This window comes from Vicia villosa, linkage group LG3, assembly GCF_029867415.1.
Source record: "Vicia villosa cultivar HV-30 ecotype Madison, WI linkage group LG3, Vvil1.0, whole genome shotgun sequence".
Classification (NCBI taxonomy): Eukaryota; Viridiplantae; Streptophyta; class Magnoliopsida; order Fabales; family Fabaceae; genus Vicia; species Vicia villosa.
Window position 1 is genome coordinate 177,321,732 of NC_081182.1, and position 16,624 is coordinate 177,338,355.

Consider the following 16,624-nt stretch of genomic DNA (forward strand, 5'->3'; position numbering starts at 1 on the left):
TTAACATTTTATTTTGAATTTAAGATTTCAATTAAACACTTTTTTCTCATATAAAACAATTAAGATTCTGTTTTATTTTAACTTCATTATATGTATTAAATTAAAAGTGTGTTGTTTTTAATTAATCTTGTTTTTATACTCGGTATGTATTAAGTTTTTACTCTGGGTGTGCAAAAAAACCAATACCCATAAACTAATTTACTATCCAAATAAAACCAAAATTTAAAACCCAACCCAATACTATATTTTAAAATTGGTGTCTCTTAACTAAACTTAAAAAAATCTGATACCCGTATTTTGAACTATACCAGTTTATGGGTACCACATTTTATTTCAAATTCTACTCTTTCTCCCAGCCGCACCATATGACTTCTTCCGCTCCATCAACTTCAAAATCCTAATCCCAAAAGCAACAAAATTTCTCTTCAAATTTAACAAAATCGTCCAAATCACAATTATTAGTTTCTAAAATAGAGATAGAATCGACGAAATCCTTCTACAAATCTAAGGAAATCGTCCTTCGACAACCACTCCCAAAACCCAATTTCCAGAAATTCATGTTATTGTAATCGGTTACCGTAACCGATTACACACAACCTGTAGCAGAAAATCAACATCTGACAGTATCTTCTCATCTCTAACTCAATCCAAATCGCACCAACATGATTATAACACCAAAACATGACCAATTCACACCATTAAACACATTTCAAACTCACTTAGGGGTTCTTTAACATCAAACATGTTCCACAGTCATCCCAATTTATCCATTTTCATCCAATCATCACTATTTACCCCAAAACTTAACATATATTCAATTGATACAAACAACATATAAATTCAATCCTATCATCATTAAACTGATAATATAGGCTAAATATTTCTTGAATGCCCTTCTCCTCTTCCTCAAGATCCTTACTTAATATTTCCCAAATCCAAATCGAACCCCTTACCTTAGCCAAAGATTTCTTGAATTCTCATCTCCTCTTCCACTTGCTCTTTCATGTTTTTCTCTCCTTCTCCTCCTTTTGATTTCTATTTCTCTTCTCTCCAATTTAGTTGCTTTATAAAAATAATAATTCTACTTTAGTAAAAGGCTTAGTGTTTATCTCCTCCCTTTTTACTAATTGTCACGACGGCCCAATTACCATATTTTCATAATTTCTAAAATAATTCACTAAAATGAAAATCGATCCAAATAATTAATTTAAATTCCAATTGAAATAAATAATGGAAATTATGGGGTGTTACAACTAGTGATTAAAGGAATGAATTTAGAAGGGTGTAGTGGTGAAATTTGTGAGACTAAAGCCATTGAATAGACTTATCTCATGTTTAAACAGAGTCGCCACCGCGCTTTATTGTTTCCAAAAGAAATTGAAAAATAATGACGAAAACCCAAAGAAGTTTTTTTTAAAAAGTAATAAAAAGACAGAGATTTAGGTACGAGTGGTTTGTTATACAAGGGTGGGTTTAAGCACCCCTCAGATCTATGGGTTTAAGTACAAAATACAAAGATGATAACTAAGAAGTGTACGTACATAAACAAAAGACAGTGATCAAAGCAACAAGTAGCATTTAACATGGATAAGCAATGATCAAAGATTTCCAAATTAGGGTTTTGAATTTAGGGTTTTAGAATTACCTAAACCTAATTGATGTTTATTTATTAAAATACCAAACCCTAAAAGAGAGTTGGTCTAGGGGTACATGATATTATCAAAGGGACATTGGCCTAACCCTAGAAATATTCACACAAAATTATTAACAATTTGTTTGGAGAAAATATTGAAAGAAAAATGATTTTTTTTTGTATTTTAAAACACATAAACGGACTTGTTTTGATTAATTTTTAAATGGTAAAATAAATAATATTTTTGTATTTTTTAATCATCATATTAAAATAGACAATATAAATAAAAAACACAAAAAAAAAGTAAAAAAGAATTATTTTGCTATTTGTAATAATTTTTCAAAGTTTAAGTAAAAGTGGAATAAATGAGTGACAAAAAAGAAGTATTTATGGTCAATCGGGGTTTGAACCCACGCTACTGAGGTCACGGGCTCAAAACATTACCAACCAATCAACGCACTCTAAGTGATAATCAACTGCGTGCGTAAATATATATTTTAAATCAAGTTCCAAAACTAGTTTGAACTTCATTTTCAACCTTGAACCCGCCATGGATTTAAATTCAAACTTTCTCAAATATTGATCATTTTTGACAAAACAAAAGTGAAAAATGCTCAGCATATCATCATGAATCTAACCATATAAATATCATTCATTTATTTAAACTGAAACTCATGAATTTCTAGAAAATGCCCGAGAACCCTAATTTTTCAATTTAAAATTAGATGATGGATATGAGCGATTAATCCCTAAAACCTTAAGGAATTGACTCCCTAGATTTTTCTGAGTATAATGGTATCAAATTTCATGCAAAGGTATTCTTAAATGAATGAGCTCGTGTTCAAGAACATACCTATGAAAATGGAGATCAAACTCTTGCTTGGAGGTGTTACAAAACTGTTGCAATGATATGGATAGTTTCTATGAACTCCAAGGATGCTATCTGGGTGCTTAGTTGATGTTGAAACTCCTTGAGACTTGCTACTCGAGTCCACCTACAAATGGAAGAACAAAAAGTGGAACTTGAGTTTCCAGATGTTACAGTTTCAAATCAATGGTTCAGACAATGTCCATATGATATATAGATGGTATCCAAAGTGATAGTTTGGTCAATGTATGTACGGAATGATAATTAGAAGGTTAAGGCTTCAAAAGGTTCTTTAATGGAGGTTTAAAGGTGATTTTTGGTTAGACGGGATTTTGAGGGTGGTGGAGATGATGTACAGCTTCTAAATGATGAATAGAAGTTGTTTGGATGGTTGTTTGACACCCAAAACTTATGGAACTCAAAATTACTCAAGAAATGCAAAGAAGGTAAAATTAGAATCTCAAGTGAGGTAGTGACTTGGAGATTTCTGGTGTGGTATGGACAATTCCCTCTATTTATAGGAATAATTTAGGGTTTGTGGAGCGAAAAAACCGATCAATTGGAGCTCACATGTGTAACTTGTACCATTTTGCTTCTCCATGAAGAAATGTGAATTCCACAGTTCCAATGGAAGGTACAGGAATACTTGGAGTGGTTAGACACTTTAAACATGTTATGTGTGAGCTTTAGGGTTTCTTGTAATCAGATTGTAACAAATTGGGAGCTCAATGCATTGACTTTGTGTGTAAAGCTCAGTTTTCAGGAATGGAAGTCTTAGCTTTTGTACACAAATGGAATGAAACTTGGACAATGCATAAAACACTTGTATTATAGCTAAAAAACAAGTGCAATCTTTTGAATTTAGTGTTTGGAACAAGTTACATGGGCTGCAAGAAATGAATCTTAGCATTTGAATGATTTTGGTTCATAACTTCTTCATGTTCACGACTTGAACTTAAGTGTTATGGTGCCTTCTTGGCAAAATCATATCTCATACTCAAATAATGGAATTCCATGCTAATGATCTATTTGGAAATCCCTTGCTACATACTTCAATCCACTTGTTAAAAGAATTCTCAAACTCCTTTTGGATCATGGAGAAAAATTGCCACAAAGTTGGATGAAATCCATGTTAAAACAGTTGACATTTCTCAGTTTTTTGAACATAAACTTCTTGATCCAATATCTTCCAAAATAATCACTCTTCTAAGAAATGCAATTAGTGAAAAAGATGTTTATTTGATCAAAATCTACAACTTTCATGTTGGGAGATTTTTGAGTTTGTAGGTGAAGTTTAAAGTTCCCAAGATGAGGTCAAAATCACTTAAAACCCTAATTTTGACTTTTGTTGACTCTTTGATTTTTGATTAATTTTCTTGATTTTCCTTGGTAAAATGACTTTAATAATCATATGTTGTCGATTTTTATCTTCAAAAGTCCATAGTTAACCAATTTTCTCCAAAGTCAAAGATTGACCCACATTGTTGACTTTTTCCAAATGTACTGCAATTTTGTGGATTTCAAATGAATCAAACTCTCCTCTTAAAATGAATGATATGAATGTATTATAATGTTTATTTAAAAACCCTTGAATAATAGTTTGAGCCATGGAGCTATGTCTTGATAAAAGTCATCTCTTAAGGTGAATTGGGTCATAATCCTAATTTGGGCACCAATTGAATTTGAAAGTTGTTGATTTTGAATTGAGCCATCCTTAGGCTTTTATTTTTATGGGAAAATCATTTGATAATGTGAGAATGTTTGGACTTCTTTGTGGGCCTCAAAACCCTAATTTGCTCAATCTCCTCATGATCAGTCTTCTATCTTGGGACACAAGCAACAATCAACAACGTTGTTGGTATTTTGGGTTAGCAAACAATGTATGCATGACGATGATGATAATAATATTAATATTTGAAATAGGGTGGGATCTCAGGGGTCAACAATTGGGGTACAACAAAGGGAGTTAGTGAGACAATGTGTGCTTAGTCTTTTGAAGATTAAGTGAAGGGAAAATTAGTCTTTTTTCTTGTGGACCATATAAGTCTAAAAGTCACTCTCTAATTCATTTATCTCCATTTCACTTTTTCTTCTACACGTAGAAGAAAAAATCAGTGATGATCTTTCCAAATGACTATCCATGGTCAATCAAAATATAATATTTGCACACTAAAAAAACTATTAGAGTACAAAATTGTTACATATAAAACATATGCATTGTTATCTACAAAACTAAAGATTAAATGCATAGCCAACTTTTGTTCAACGCCTTCCAAGCTTTATATGTGACAATAAATTCTAACAACTCGACAGAACATTTGGTCAATCATTTCGCGAGGTCGGGTTGGTGAAGGATTTTCATTTGCGGGTGATTTGATCTTACTATTATGGTGTGAGTTAGGAAGTAATGTCATAGTTTTTTTATGCAATTATGAGTGCCAAAGTATCCACATATATATATATATATATATATATATATATATATATATATATATATATATATATATATATATATATATATATATATATATATATATATATATATATATATATATATATATATATATATATATATATATATATATATATATATGTATTTGATAAAATAATAAATTACACAACAAATTTTTAATTTTAAGTATTAACGTTATCATAGTGATTTAAAATCAAAATCTAAAATCATACAATTTTAATATACCTGTTATAAAATAATTAATAAAAATTTAATTTCTAGAGTAAAATATTTATATAATTGTGAAGTTTAATAGATGGTTTGTTTGTTTTAATATACCTGAATTATATTTTTACAGTTAAATATTTGTTAATTTATCTTTTTATATTACAAAACTTTTTCTGATATTACTATGGATTTTTACAAGAAATAAAAATTAAAGATATCTAAATTGAAAATGACACTTTTTTGTCCACTGTATGTTTAAATTTAGAGACAAACAGAGTATTTTTAGTTAGTTGGTCTTATAGGTTTCATTACATGTGTTAGAATAAACATACACTTTAATATATATTATATCGTATTTTAAAAATTTATATTTTTTCCCCATTACAAAAATATTCCAATTTTATCACTCTAATTGTTTTTGTTTACATTTTCACATTTGACTGATTGTGTTGAAATAATATAAAAATATTGCATTTATATTCATTACTAATATTATAAATATGTTTCAAAATATTTTATAAAATACAATTATTTGTGATGTCTATATAATAAGAACATTTGCTATCCATTCATCATGCAATACAAAATGGCATTTTATAGCTATCAATCTTATATTTTGGGAATTTTATGCATTTCTCTGATCATGGTGTCAGGTAAGAGTAATGTTAGTTTTATCTTTTGAGTTTCATTTTTTGTTAAAATTTTGTACATTAATATAAATTTTAACGTTGAATTGGTTTAGGATTCAATACTAATTTGGAGAATCCAACGCGAGAGCTTTTTATAAAAGACTGCTTAATTGGTTCAGCAGGACCTCCACAAGTTTGTTGCGTATCATATTGCCCTACAAAAAGCTGCCCTGCAGATTGCAAAGCCAAAGGATTTAATCAAGGTGGATTCTGTATGCCTATAAAGGAAGCGAGAATGTGTTGTTGTCCAGTGTATTAAAGCTACTGTATAACTGAAACAATTAAAAAATAATAAAAGTTGTACTTAAAATCAGTGTTCAGTTGTGGATATGTAAAATATCAAATGAGAAAGATAAATTACTTTTTTTATTACTGTCAATATCATTTATTACTAACTGGATGAAAAAATTACTTTAGCATGGAACTTTGTGATGGAATTATATTCCATAATTAACTAATTATATTAAGATGAAAATTGTGAAGATTTTTCTTCACAATTAGTTCGATTAAAATATATAATTTTGTTTGAAAATAAATTAACATTTTGTTTTGAATTTAAGATTTCAATTAAGCACTTTTTTGTCATATAAAACTCTTAAGACTTTGTTTTATATTAACTTCATTATATGTATTAAATTAGAAATGTGTTGTTTTTAATTAATCTTGTTTTTATACTCAGTATGTATTAAGTTTTTACTCTGGGTGTGAAAAAAAACCAATACCCATAAACTAATTTACTATCCAAATAAAACCAAAATTTAAAACCCAACCCAATACTATATTTTAAAATTGGTACCACATTTTGAACTAGATAAGTTAAGGGTACCACATTTTATTTCAAATTCAACTCTTTCTCCCAGCCGCACCATACGACTTTTTCCGCTCCATCAACTTCAAAATCCTAATCCCAAAATCAACAAAATTTCTCTTCAAATTTAACAAAATCGTCCAAATCACAATTATTGGTTTCTAAAAGAGAGATAGAATCGACGAAATCCTTCTACAAATCTAATTTTTCGACAACCACTCCCAAAACCCAATTTCCAGAAATTCATGTTACCATAATCGGTTTCTGTAACCGATTACACACAACGTGTAGCAGAAAATCAACATCTGGAACTATCTTCTCATTTCTAACTCAATCCAAATGGCACCAACATGATTATAACACCAAAACTGGACCAATTCACACCATTAAACACATTTCTAACTCACTTAGGGGTTCTTTAACATCAAACATGTTCCACAATCATCCCAATTTATCCATTTTCATCCTATCAACACCATTTACCCCAAAACCTAACATATATAGAATTAATACAAACAACATACAAATTCAATCCTATCATCATTAAATTGATAATATAGGCTAAATATTTCTTGAATGCTCTTCTCCTCTTCCTTAAGATCCTTACTAAATATTTCCCAAATCCAAATCGCACCCCTTACCTTAGCCAAAGATTTCTTGAATTCTCATCTCCTCTTCCTCTTGCTCTTTCATGTTCTTCTCTCCTTCTCCTCCTTTTGCTTTCTATTTCTCTTCTCTCCAATTTCTTTATTTTATGAAGATAATAATTCTACTTTAGTAAAAGGCTTAGTGTTTATCTCCTCCCTTTTTACTAATTGTCACACCGGCCCAATTACCATATTTTCATAATTTCTCAAATAATTCACTAAAATGAAAATCGATCCAAATAATTAATTTAAATTCCATTTGAATTAAATAATGGAAATTATGGGGTGTTACAACTAGTTATTAAATGAATGAATTTAGAAGGATGTAGCAGTGAAGTTTGTGAGACTAAAGCCATTGAATAGACTTATCTCATGTTTTAAACAGAGTCGCCACCGCGCTTTATTGTTTCCAAAAGAAATGAAAAAATAATGACGAAAACCCAAAGAAGTTTTAAAAAAAAACTAATAAAAAGACAGAGATTTAGGTACGAGTGGTTTGTTATACAAGGGTGGGTTTAAGCACCCCTCAGATCTATGGGTTTAAGTACAAAATACAAAGATGATAACTAAGAAGTGTATGTACATAAACAAAAGACAGTGATCAAAGCAACAAGTAGCATTTAACATGGATAAGCAATGATCAAAGATTTCCAAATTAGGGTTTTGAATTTAGGGTTTTAGAATTACCTAAACCTAATTGATGTTTATTTATTAAAATACCAAACCCTAAAAGAGAGTTGGTCTAGGGGTACATGATATTATCAAAGGGACATTGGCCTAACCCTAGAAATATTCACACAAAATTATTAACAATTTGTTTGGAGAAAATATTGAAAGAAAAATGATTTTTTTTTTGTATTTTAAAACACATAAACGGACTTGTTTTGATTAATTTTTAAATGGTAAAATAAATAATATTTTTGTATTTTTTAATCACCATATTAAAATAGACAATATAAATAAAAAACACAAAAAAAAAGTAAAAAAGAATTATTTTGCTATTTGTAATAATTTTTCAAAGTTTAAGTAAAAGTGGAATAAATGAGTGACAAAAAAGAAGTATTTATGGTCAATCGGGGTTTGAACCCACGCTACTGAGGTCACGGGCTCAAAACATTACCAACCAATCAACGCACTCTAAGTGATAATCAACTGCGTGCATAAATATATATTTTAAATCAAGAAAACTAGTTTGAACTTCATTTTCAACCTTGAACCCGCCATGGATTTAAATTCAAACTTTCTCAAATATTGATCATTTTTGACAAAACAAAAGTGAAAAATGCCCAGCATATCATCATGAATCTAACCATATAAATATCATTCATTTATTTAAACTGAAACTCATGAATTTCTAGAAAATGCCCGAGAACCCTAATTTTTCAATTTAAAATTAGATGATGGATATGAGCGATTAATCCCTAAAACCTTAAGGAATTTACTCCCTAGATTTTTCTGAGTATAATGGTATCAAATTTCATGCAAAGGTATTCTTAAATGAATGAGCTCGTGTTCAAGAACATACCTATGAAAATGGAGATCAAACTCTTGCTTGGAGGTGTTACAAAACTATTGCAATGATCAGGATAGTTTCTATGAACTCCAAGGATGCTATCTGGGTGCTTAGTTGATGTTGAAACTCCTTGAGACTTGCTACTCGAGTCCACCTACAAATGGAAGAACAAAAAGTGGAACTTGAGGTTCCAGATGTTACAGTTTCAAATCAATGGTTCAGACAATGTCCATATGATATATAGATGGTATCCAAAGTGATAGTTTGGTCAATGTATGTACGGAATGATAATTAGAAGGTTAAGGCTTCAAAAGGTTCTTTAATGGAGGTTTAAAGGTGATTTTTGGTTAGACGGGATTTTGAGGGTGGTGGAGATGATGTACAACTTCTAAATGATGATTAGAAGTTGTTTGGATGGTTGTTTGACACCCAAAACTTATGGAACTCAAAATCACTCAAGAAATGGAAAGAAGGTAAAATTAGAATCTCAAGTGAGGTAGTGACTTGGAGATTTCTGGTGTGGTATGGAAAATTCCCTCTATTTATAGGAATAATTTAGGGTTTGTGGAGGGAAAAAACTGTTCAATTGGAGCTCACATGTGTAACTTGTACCATTTTGCTTCTCCATGAAGAAATGTCAATTCCATAGTTCCAATGGAAGGTACAAGAATACTTGGAGTGGTTAGACACCTTAAACATGTTATGTGTGAGCTTTAGGGTTGCTTGTAATCATATTGTAACAAGTTGGGAGCTCAATGCATTGACTTTGTGTGTAAAGCTCTGTTTTCAGGAATGGAAGTCTTAGCTTTTGTACACAAATGGAATGAAACTTGGACAATGCATAAAACACTTGTATTATAGCTAAAAAACAAGTGCAATCTTTTGAATTTAGTGTTTGGAACAAGTTACATGGGCTGCAAGAAATGAATCTTAGCATTTGAATGATTTTGGTTCATAACTTCTTCATGTTCACGACTTGAACTTAAGTGTTATGGTGCCTTCTTGGCAAAATCATATCTCATACTCAAATAATGGAATTCCATGCTAATGATCTATTTGGAAATCCCTTGCTACATACTTCAATCCACTTGTTAAAAGAATTCTCAAACTCCTTTTGGATCATGGAGAAAAATTGCCACAAAGTTGGATGAAATCCATGTTAAAACAGTTGACATTTCTCAGTTTTTTGAACATAAACTTCTTGATCCAATATCTTCCAAAATAATCACTCTTCTAAGAAATGCAATTAGTGACAAAGATGTTTATTTGATCAAAATCTACAACATTCATGTTGGGAGATTTTTGAGTTTGTAGGTGAAGTTTAAAGTTCCCAAAATGAGGTCAAAATCACTTAAAACCCTAATTTTGACTTTTGTTGACTCTTTGATTTTTGATTAATTTTCTTGATTTTCCTTGGTAAAATGACTTTAATAATCATATGTTGTCGATTTTTATCTTCAAAAGTCCATAGTTAACCAAATTTCTCAAAAGTCAAAGGTTGACCCACATTGTTGACTTTTTCCAAATGTACTGCAATTTTGTGGATTTCAATTGAATCAAACTCTCCTTTTCAAATGAATGATATGAATGTATTATAATGTTTATTTGGAGACCCTTGAATCATAGTTTGAGCCATGGAGCTATGTCTTGATAAAAGTCATCTCTTCAGGTGAATTGGGTCATAATCCTAATTTGGGCACCAATTGAATTTGAAAGTTGTTGATTTTGAATTGAGCCATCCTTAGGATTTTATTTTTATGGGAAAATCATTTGATAATTTGAGAACGTATGGACTTCTTTGTGGTCCTCAAAACCCTAATTTGCTCAATCTCCTCATGATCAGTCTTCTGTCTTGGGACACAAGCAACAATCAACAATTTTTTTTGGTATTTTGGGTTAGCAAATGATGTATGCATGACGATGATGATAATGATCATAATATTTGAAATAGGGTGGGCTCTCAGGGGTCAACAATTGGGGTACAACAAAGGGAGTTAGTGAGACAATGTGTGCTTAGTCTTTTGAAGATTAAGTGAAGGGAAAATTAGTCTTTTTTCTTGTGGACCATATAAGTCTAAGAGTCACTCTCTAATTCATTTATCTCCATTTCACTTTTTCTCCTACACTTAAAAGAAAAAAATCAGTGATGATCTTTCCAAATGACTATCCATAGTCAATCAAAATATAATATTTGCACAATAAAAAAACTATTAAAGTACAAAATTTTAAATATAAAACATATGCATTGTTATCTACAAAACTAAGATTAAATGCATAGCCAAATTTTTTTCTAAGCCTTCCAAGCTTTATATGTAACAATAAATTCTAACAACTCGACAGACCATTTGGTCAATCATTTCGCGAGGTCGGATTGGTGGAGGACTTTCATTTGCGGGTGATTTGATCTTACTATTATGGTGTGATTTAGGAAGTAATATCATAGTTTTATTTATGCAATTATGAGTGCCAAAGTATCCATATATATATATATATATATATATATATATATATATATATATATATATATATATATATATATATATATATATATATATATATATATATATATATATATATATATATATATATATATATATATATATACACAGTGGCGGTTCTATGGCCCAGCCAGCCCGGGCATGCGCCCGAGCTCAACCCCTATATTCTTTGTACTCTTTCCAATTTAATGATCAATTTTTAGGTAAAATCAGGGAAAAAATTAATAAAAATAGAGTATAAAAATTAAAACAACTGAATAACCAATGGTCCAGACCCAACCCAATTAATTATTTATGAATCAAAACAGAATTTTAAAAAAAAAACTCCCTTAAAACTAAACAATGATTACAAAAGAGGTTCTTGCTAACGAGTGTCCCCAGGGCACTCATTAAGATACTCAATAAAGTTTTTTTTTTTATATAAAAGTCAATATCTTAATTTCTAATACATTTTTAATGAATTAAATACACATATTTAAAAAAAAAAAAATTACCATTTTAATTACTTAAAGAGTGCTCTTAGAATACTGGTTAACATTTTCTTAATATATAACACATGTCTTATATATTCCTTATATATTCCTACGTCAGTATTATTTTTTACTATTAGTCATGACTATCATAAAAATAAACAGATATGATAATTCTATAACATGAATGTTTTGCTTCGTTAAAACATATATAAAAAAAGCCAAAAAAATATTTAATGCATATACTTAAATCAAAATAAATAAAAGCAAAAACAAGTCTCTTTTAGTTTATTAGAATTAATTTATTTAGTCTTTTGTGTAATTTACTTAATTTATTCTAGTGTTAAAAAATATTTTAAAAAACACAAAAAATGTTTTCTTTTATTATTATTAGATTATTTATTTTATTAAAAAAATAGAAAACATGTAATTTTATTTGATTAGGTTTTATTATTCAATAAATTTTTTATTTAATTTTGTTTTGCTACTGTTTGTTTTTTTTTTAATTACTTAATTTATAATAGTTTTATATCCCCTATATAAATTAATTGATAGAACGGTCTATTAAGGATATGAGGTTTGTAAGCTCCTCCTAAGTTAAACAGTCTATTAAGATAAGGTTTGTAAGCTCTCCTCAAGTTTTTTCTTAGTTAAGTTTATTATTAAATTTAAGACAATTAAATTCATTCATAAATTAAATAACTCAGAATCTTCTGAGAGTTCAGGTTCACATGCATTCCAACTGCATCAGTCTCTCCTTAAGTAATCTATTAGTCTATACATTTATTGAGTTGACTTTGATATTACCGGTGTCGACAACATCCATTGAAAGAGTTTTTTCAGCAATGAGGATTATCAAGTCTAATTTGCTCAATAAGATCAACAATTTGTGGTTCAATGACTTGATGATATGTTACACCGAGCGAAAGATATTCAAGTCAATTAAAGATGTTGATATTATTCGAACATTCACCGCAAAGAGGTCTTAGAGAGGGCACTTACTTCCTAATTTTATTTAGGACAATATTCGCATGTTAGGTTTCATCTCTCTTATGTAGCACATTTTATGACTATTTATATATTATGTCACATGTAATTTATAGTTAAATTTTTTGCCCAGGCTATCTAAAATTTCTGGCTCCGCCACTGTATATATATAATCATTAATTTTATTTGATAAGATAATAAATTACACACGAATTTTTAATTTTAAGTATTAACGTTATGATAGTGATTTAAAATCAAAATCTAAAATCATACAATTTTAATATACCTGTTATATAATAATTAATAAAAATTTAATTTCTGGAGTAAAATATTTATATAATTGTGAAGTTTAATTGGTGGTTTGTTTGTTTTAATATACCTGAATTATATTTTTACAGTTAAATATTTGTAAATTTATCTTTTTATATTACAAAACTTTTTATGATATTACTATGGATTTTTACAAGAAACAAAAATTAAAGATATCTAAATTGAAAATGACACTTTTTTGTCCACTGTATGTTTAAATTTAGAGACAAACAGAGTATTTTTAGTTAGTTGGTCTTATAGGTTTCATTACATGTGTTAGAATAAACATACACTTTAATATATATTATATCGTATTTTAAAAATTTATATTTTTTCCCCATTACAAAAATATTCCAATTTTATCACTCTAATTGTTTTTGTTTACATTTTCACATTTGACTGATTGTGTTGAAATAATATAAAAATATTGCATTTATATTCATTACTAATATTATAAATATGTTTCAAAATATTTTATAAAATACAATTATTTGTGATGTCTATATAATAAGAACATTTGCTATCCATTCATCATGCAATACAAAATGGCATTTTATAGCTATCAATCTTATATTTTGGGAATTTTATGCATTTCTCTGATCATGGTGTCAGGTAAGAGTAATGTTAGTTTTATCTTTTGAGTTTCATTTTTTGTTAAAATTTTGTACATGGATATAAATTTTAACGTTGAATTGGTTTAGGATTCAATACTAAGGTGGATTCTGTATGCCTATAAAGGAAGCGAGAGTGTGTTGTTGTCCAGTGTATTAAAGCTACTGTATAATTGAAACAATTAAAAATAATAAAAGCTGTACTTGAAATCAGTGTTCAGTTGTCGATATATAAAATATTAGGAATATCCTAAAGCCGCACATTGATTGGAGATAGAGCATTGAAAAAATATATATAGAGGGACACTACTCACCTTACCAACCGGTTTTGTAAGGATGAGTTAGGTCAAAACTCTAATATGGTATCAGAGCCTATTGATCGGATCATGGGCTGCCAACCGTTAACATCCACGCACCAAGCCCAAAAAGAGTGTTGGGCGTGAGGGGGTGTATTAGAAAGATCCTAAAGCCGTACATTGATTGAAGATAGAGCATTGAAAGAATATATTTAGAGGGACACTACTCACCTTACAAACCGGTTTTATAAGGATGAGTTAGGTCAAAACTCTAATATAAAATATGAAATGAGAAAGATAAAGGTACTTTTTTTTATTGTTGTCAATATCATACTAACTGGATGAAAAAATTACTTTAGCATGGAACTTTGTGATGGAATTATATTTCATCCTTAACTAATTATATTAAGATGAAAATTGTTAAGATTTTTTTTCACAAATAGTTCGTTTAAAATATATAATTTTGTTTGAAAATAAATTAACATTTTGTTTTGAATTTAAGATTTCAATTAAACACTTTTTTGTCATATAAAACTCTTAATACTCTGTTTTATTTTAACTTCATTATATGTATTAAATTAGAAATGTGTTGTTTTTAACTAATATTGTTTTTATACTCAGTATGTATTAAGTTTTCACTCTGGGTATGCAAAAAAACCAATACCCATAAAACAATTTACTATCCAAATAAAACCAAATTAAAAAACTCAACCCAATATTATATTTTAAAATTTGTGTCCCATTAAATAAATTTTTAAAAATCCGTTACCCGTATTTTGAATTAGATCAGTTTATGGGTACCACATTTTATTTCAAATTCAACTCTTTCTCCCAGGCGCACCATACGACTTCTTCCGTTCCATCAACTTCAAAATCCGAATCCCAAAATCGACAAAATTTCTCTTCAAATTTAACAAAATCCTCCAAATCACAATTTTTGGTTTCTAAAATAGAGATATAATCGACGAAATCTTTCTACAAATCTAATTTTTCGACAACCACTCCCAAAACCCAATTTCCAGAAATTCATGTTACCATAATCGGTTTCTGTAACCGATTACACACAACCTGTAGCAGAAAATCAACATCTGAACCTATCTTCTCATTTCTAACTCAATCCAAATCGCACCAACATGATTATAACACCAAAACTGGACCAATTCACACTATTAAACACATTTCTAACTCACTTAGGGGTTCTTTAACATCAAACATGTTCCACAATCATCCTAATTTATCTATTTTCATCCAATCAACACCATTTACCCCAAAACCCCAAAACCTAACATATATTGAATTAATACAAACAACATACAAATTCAATCCTATCATCATTAAATTGATAATATAGGCTAAATATTTCTTGAATGCTCTTCTCCTCTTCCTCAAGATCCTTACTAAATATTTCCCAAATCCAAATCGCACCCCTTACCTTAGCCAAAGATTTCTTGAATTCTCATCTCCTCTTCCTCTTGCTTTTTCATGTTCTTCACTCCTTCTCCTCTTTTTGCTTTCTATTTCTCTTCTCTATAATTTCCTTGTTTTATGAAAATAATAATTCTACTTTAGTAAAAGGCTTCGTGTTTATCATCTCACTTTTTACTAATTGTCACACCGGCCCAATTACCATATCTTCATAATTTCTCAAATAATTCACTAAAATGCCAATTGGTCCAAATAATTAATTTAAATTTCAATTAAATTAAATAATGGAAATTATGGGGTGTTACAACTAGTTATTAAAGGAATTGATTTAGAAGGGTGTAGTAGGGAAATTTATGAGACTAAAGCCATTGAATAGACTTAGCTCATGTTTTTAAACTGAGTAGCCACCACACTTTATTGTTTCCAAAACAAATGGAAAAAGAACGACGAAAACCCAAAGAAGTTTTTAAAACAAAACTAATAAAAATATAGAGATTTAGGTACGAGGGGTTTGTTATGCAAGGGGTTGGTTTTAAGCACCCCTCACATCTATGGTACTCCCTAGGAACCTCTTTGAAAATATTTTTATTATTGCTACTGTTATTTTGAAAATGTGTTTTGTGTTCTTATTTAAATAGAGTGTGGGGATGAGAAAGGAAGGTTTTAAAAATGAGCTCGATAAGATAGCGCGTCTTAGGCCTACATATCCCTTAAGTGCAATTGGAAAGTAAAAGCTTTTGTAGTTCCTTATAAAAGGGAAAATAAAAGGGCCAAAGTGGCTAAAATCTTTTTGGGTGTTGAGCTTTAACGATACTCAATGAGTTTTTAAAATGTTAAGCTTTAACAATACTTAACAAGTTTTAATAGAAAGGTACCAAGCTTTAACAATACAAGGTCAATGGACTAAGAGTAGTTTCACTGAGAACAATTCTCCTCTTAGTACCAAGGTTTTAAAAGAGAGGGTTGGTTGAGATTTAACAAAATAGATGCACCAAAGGTTGACAATCTTTCCAGGACGAAATAGATGCACCAAAGGTTGATTTAAAAAGGTTGACAATCTTTCCAGGACGAAATAGATGCACCAACTTTCCTTTCGTGCACAGAGTTGACAATCTCTAATGCTTGGAACTGAGCCTCGATTTCTTTGATGATTGGAATATAGGTTATTTGACTGACAAACCTGGTTTGTT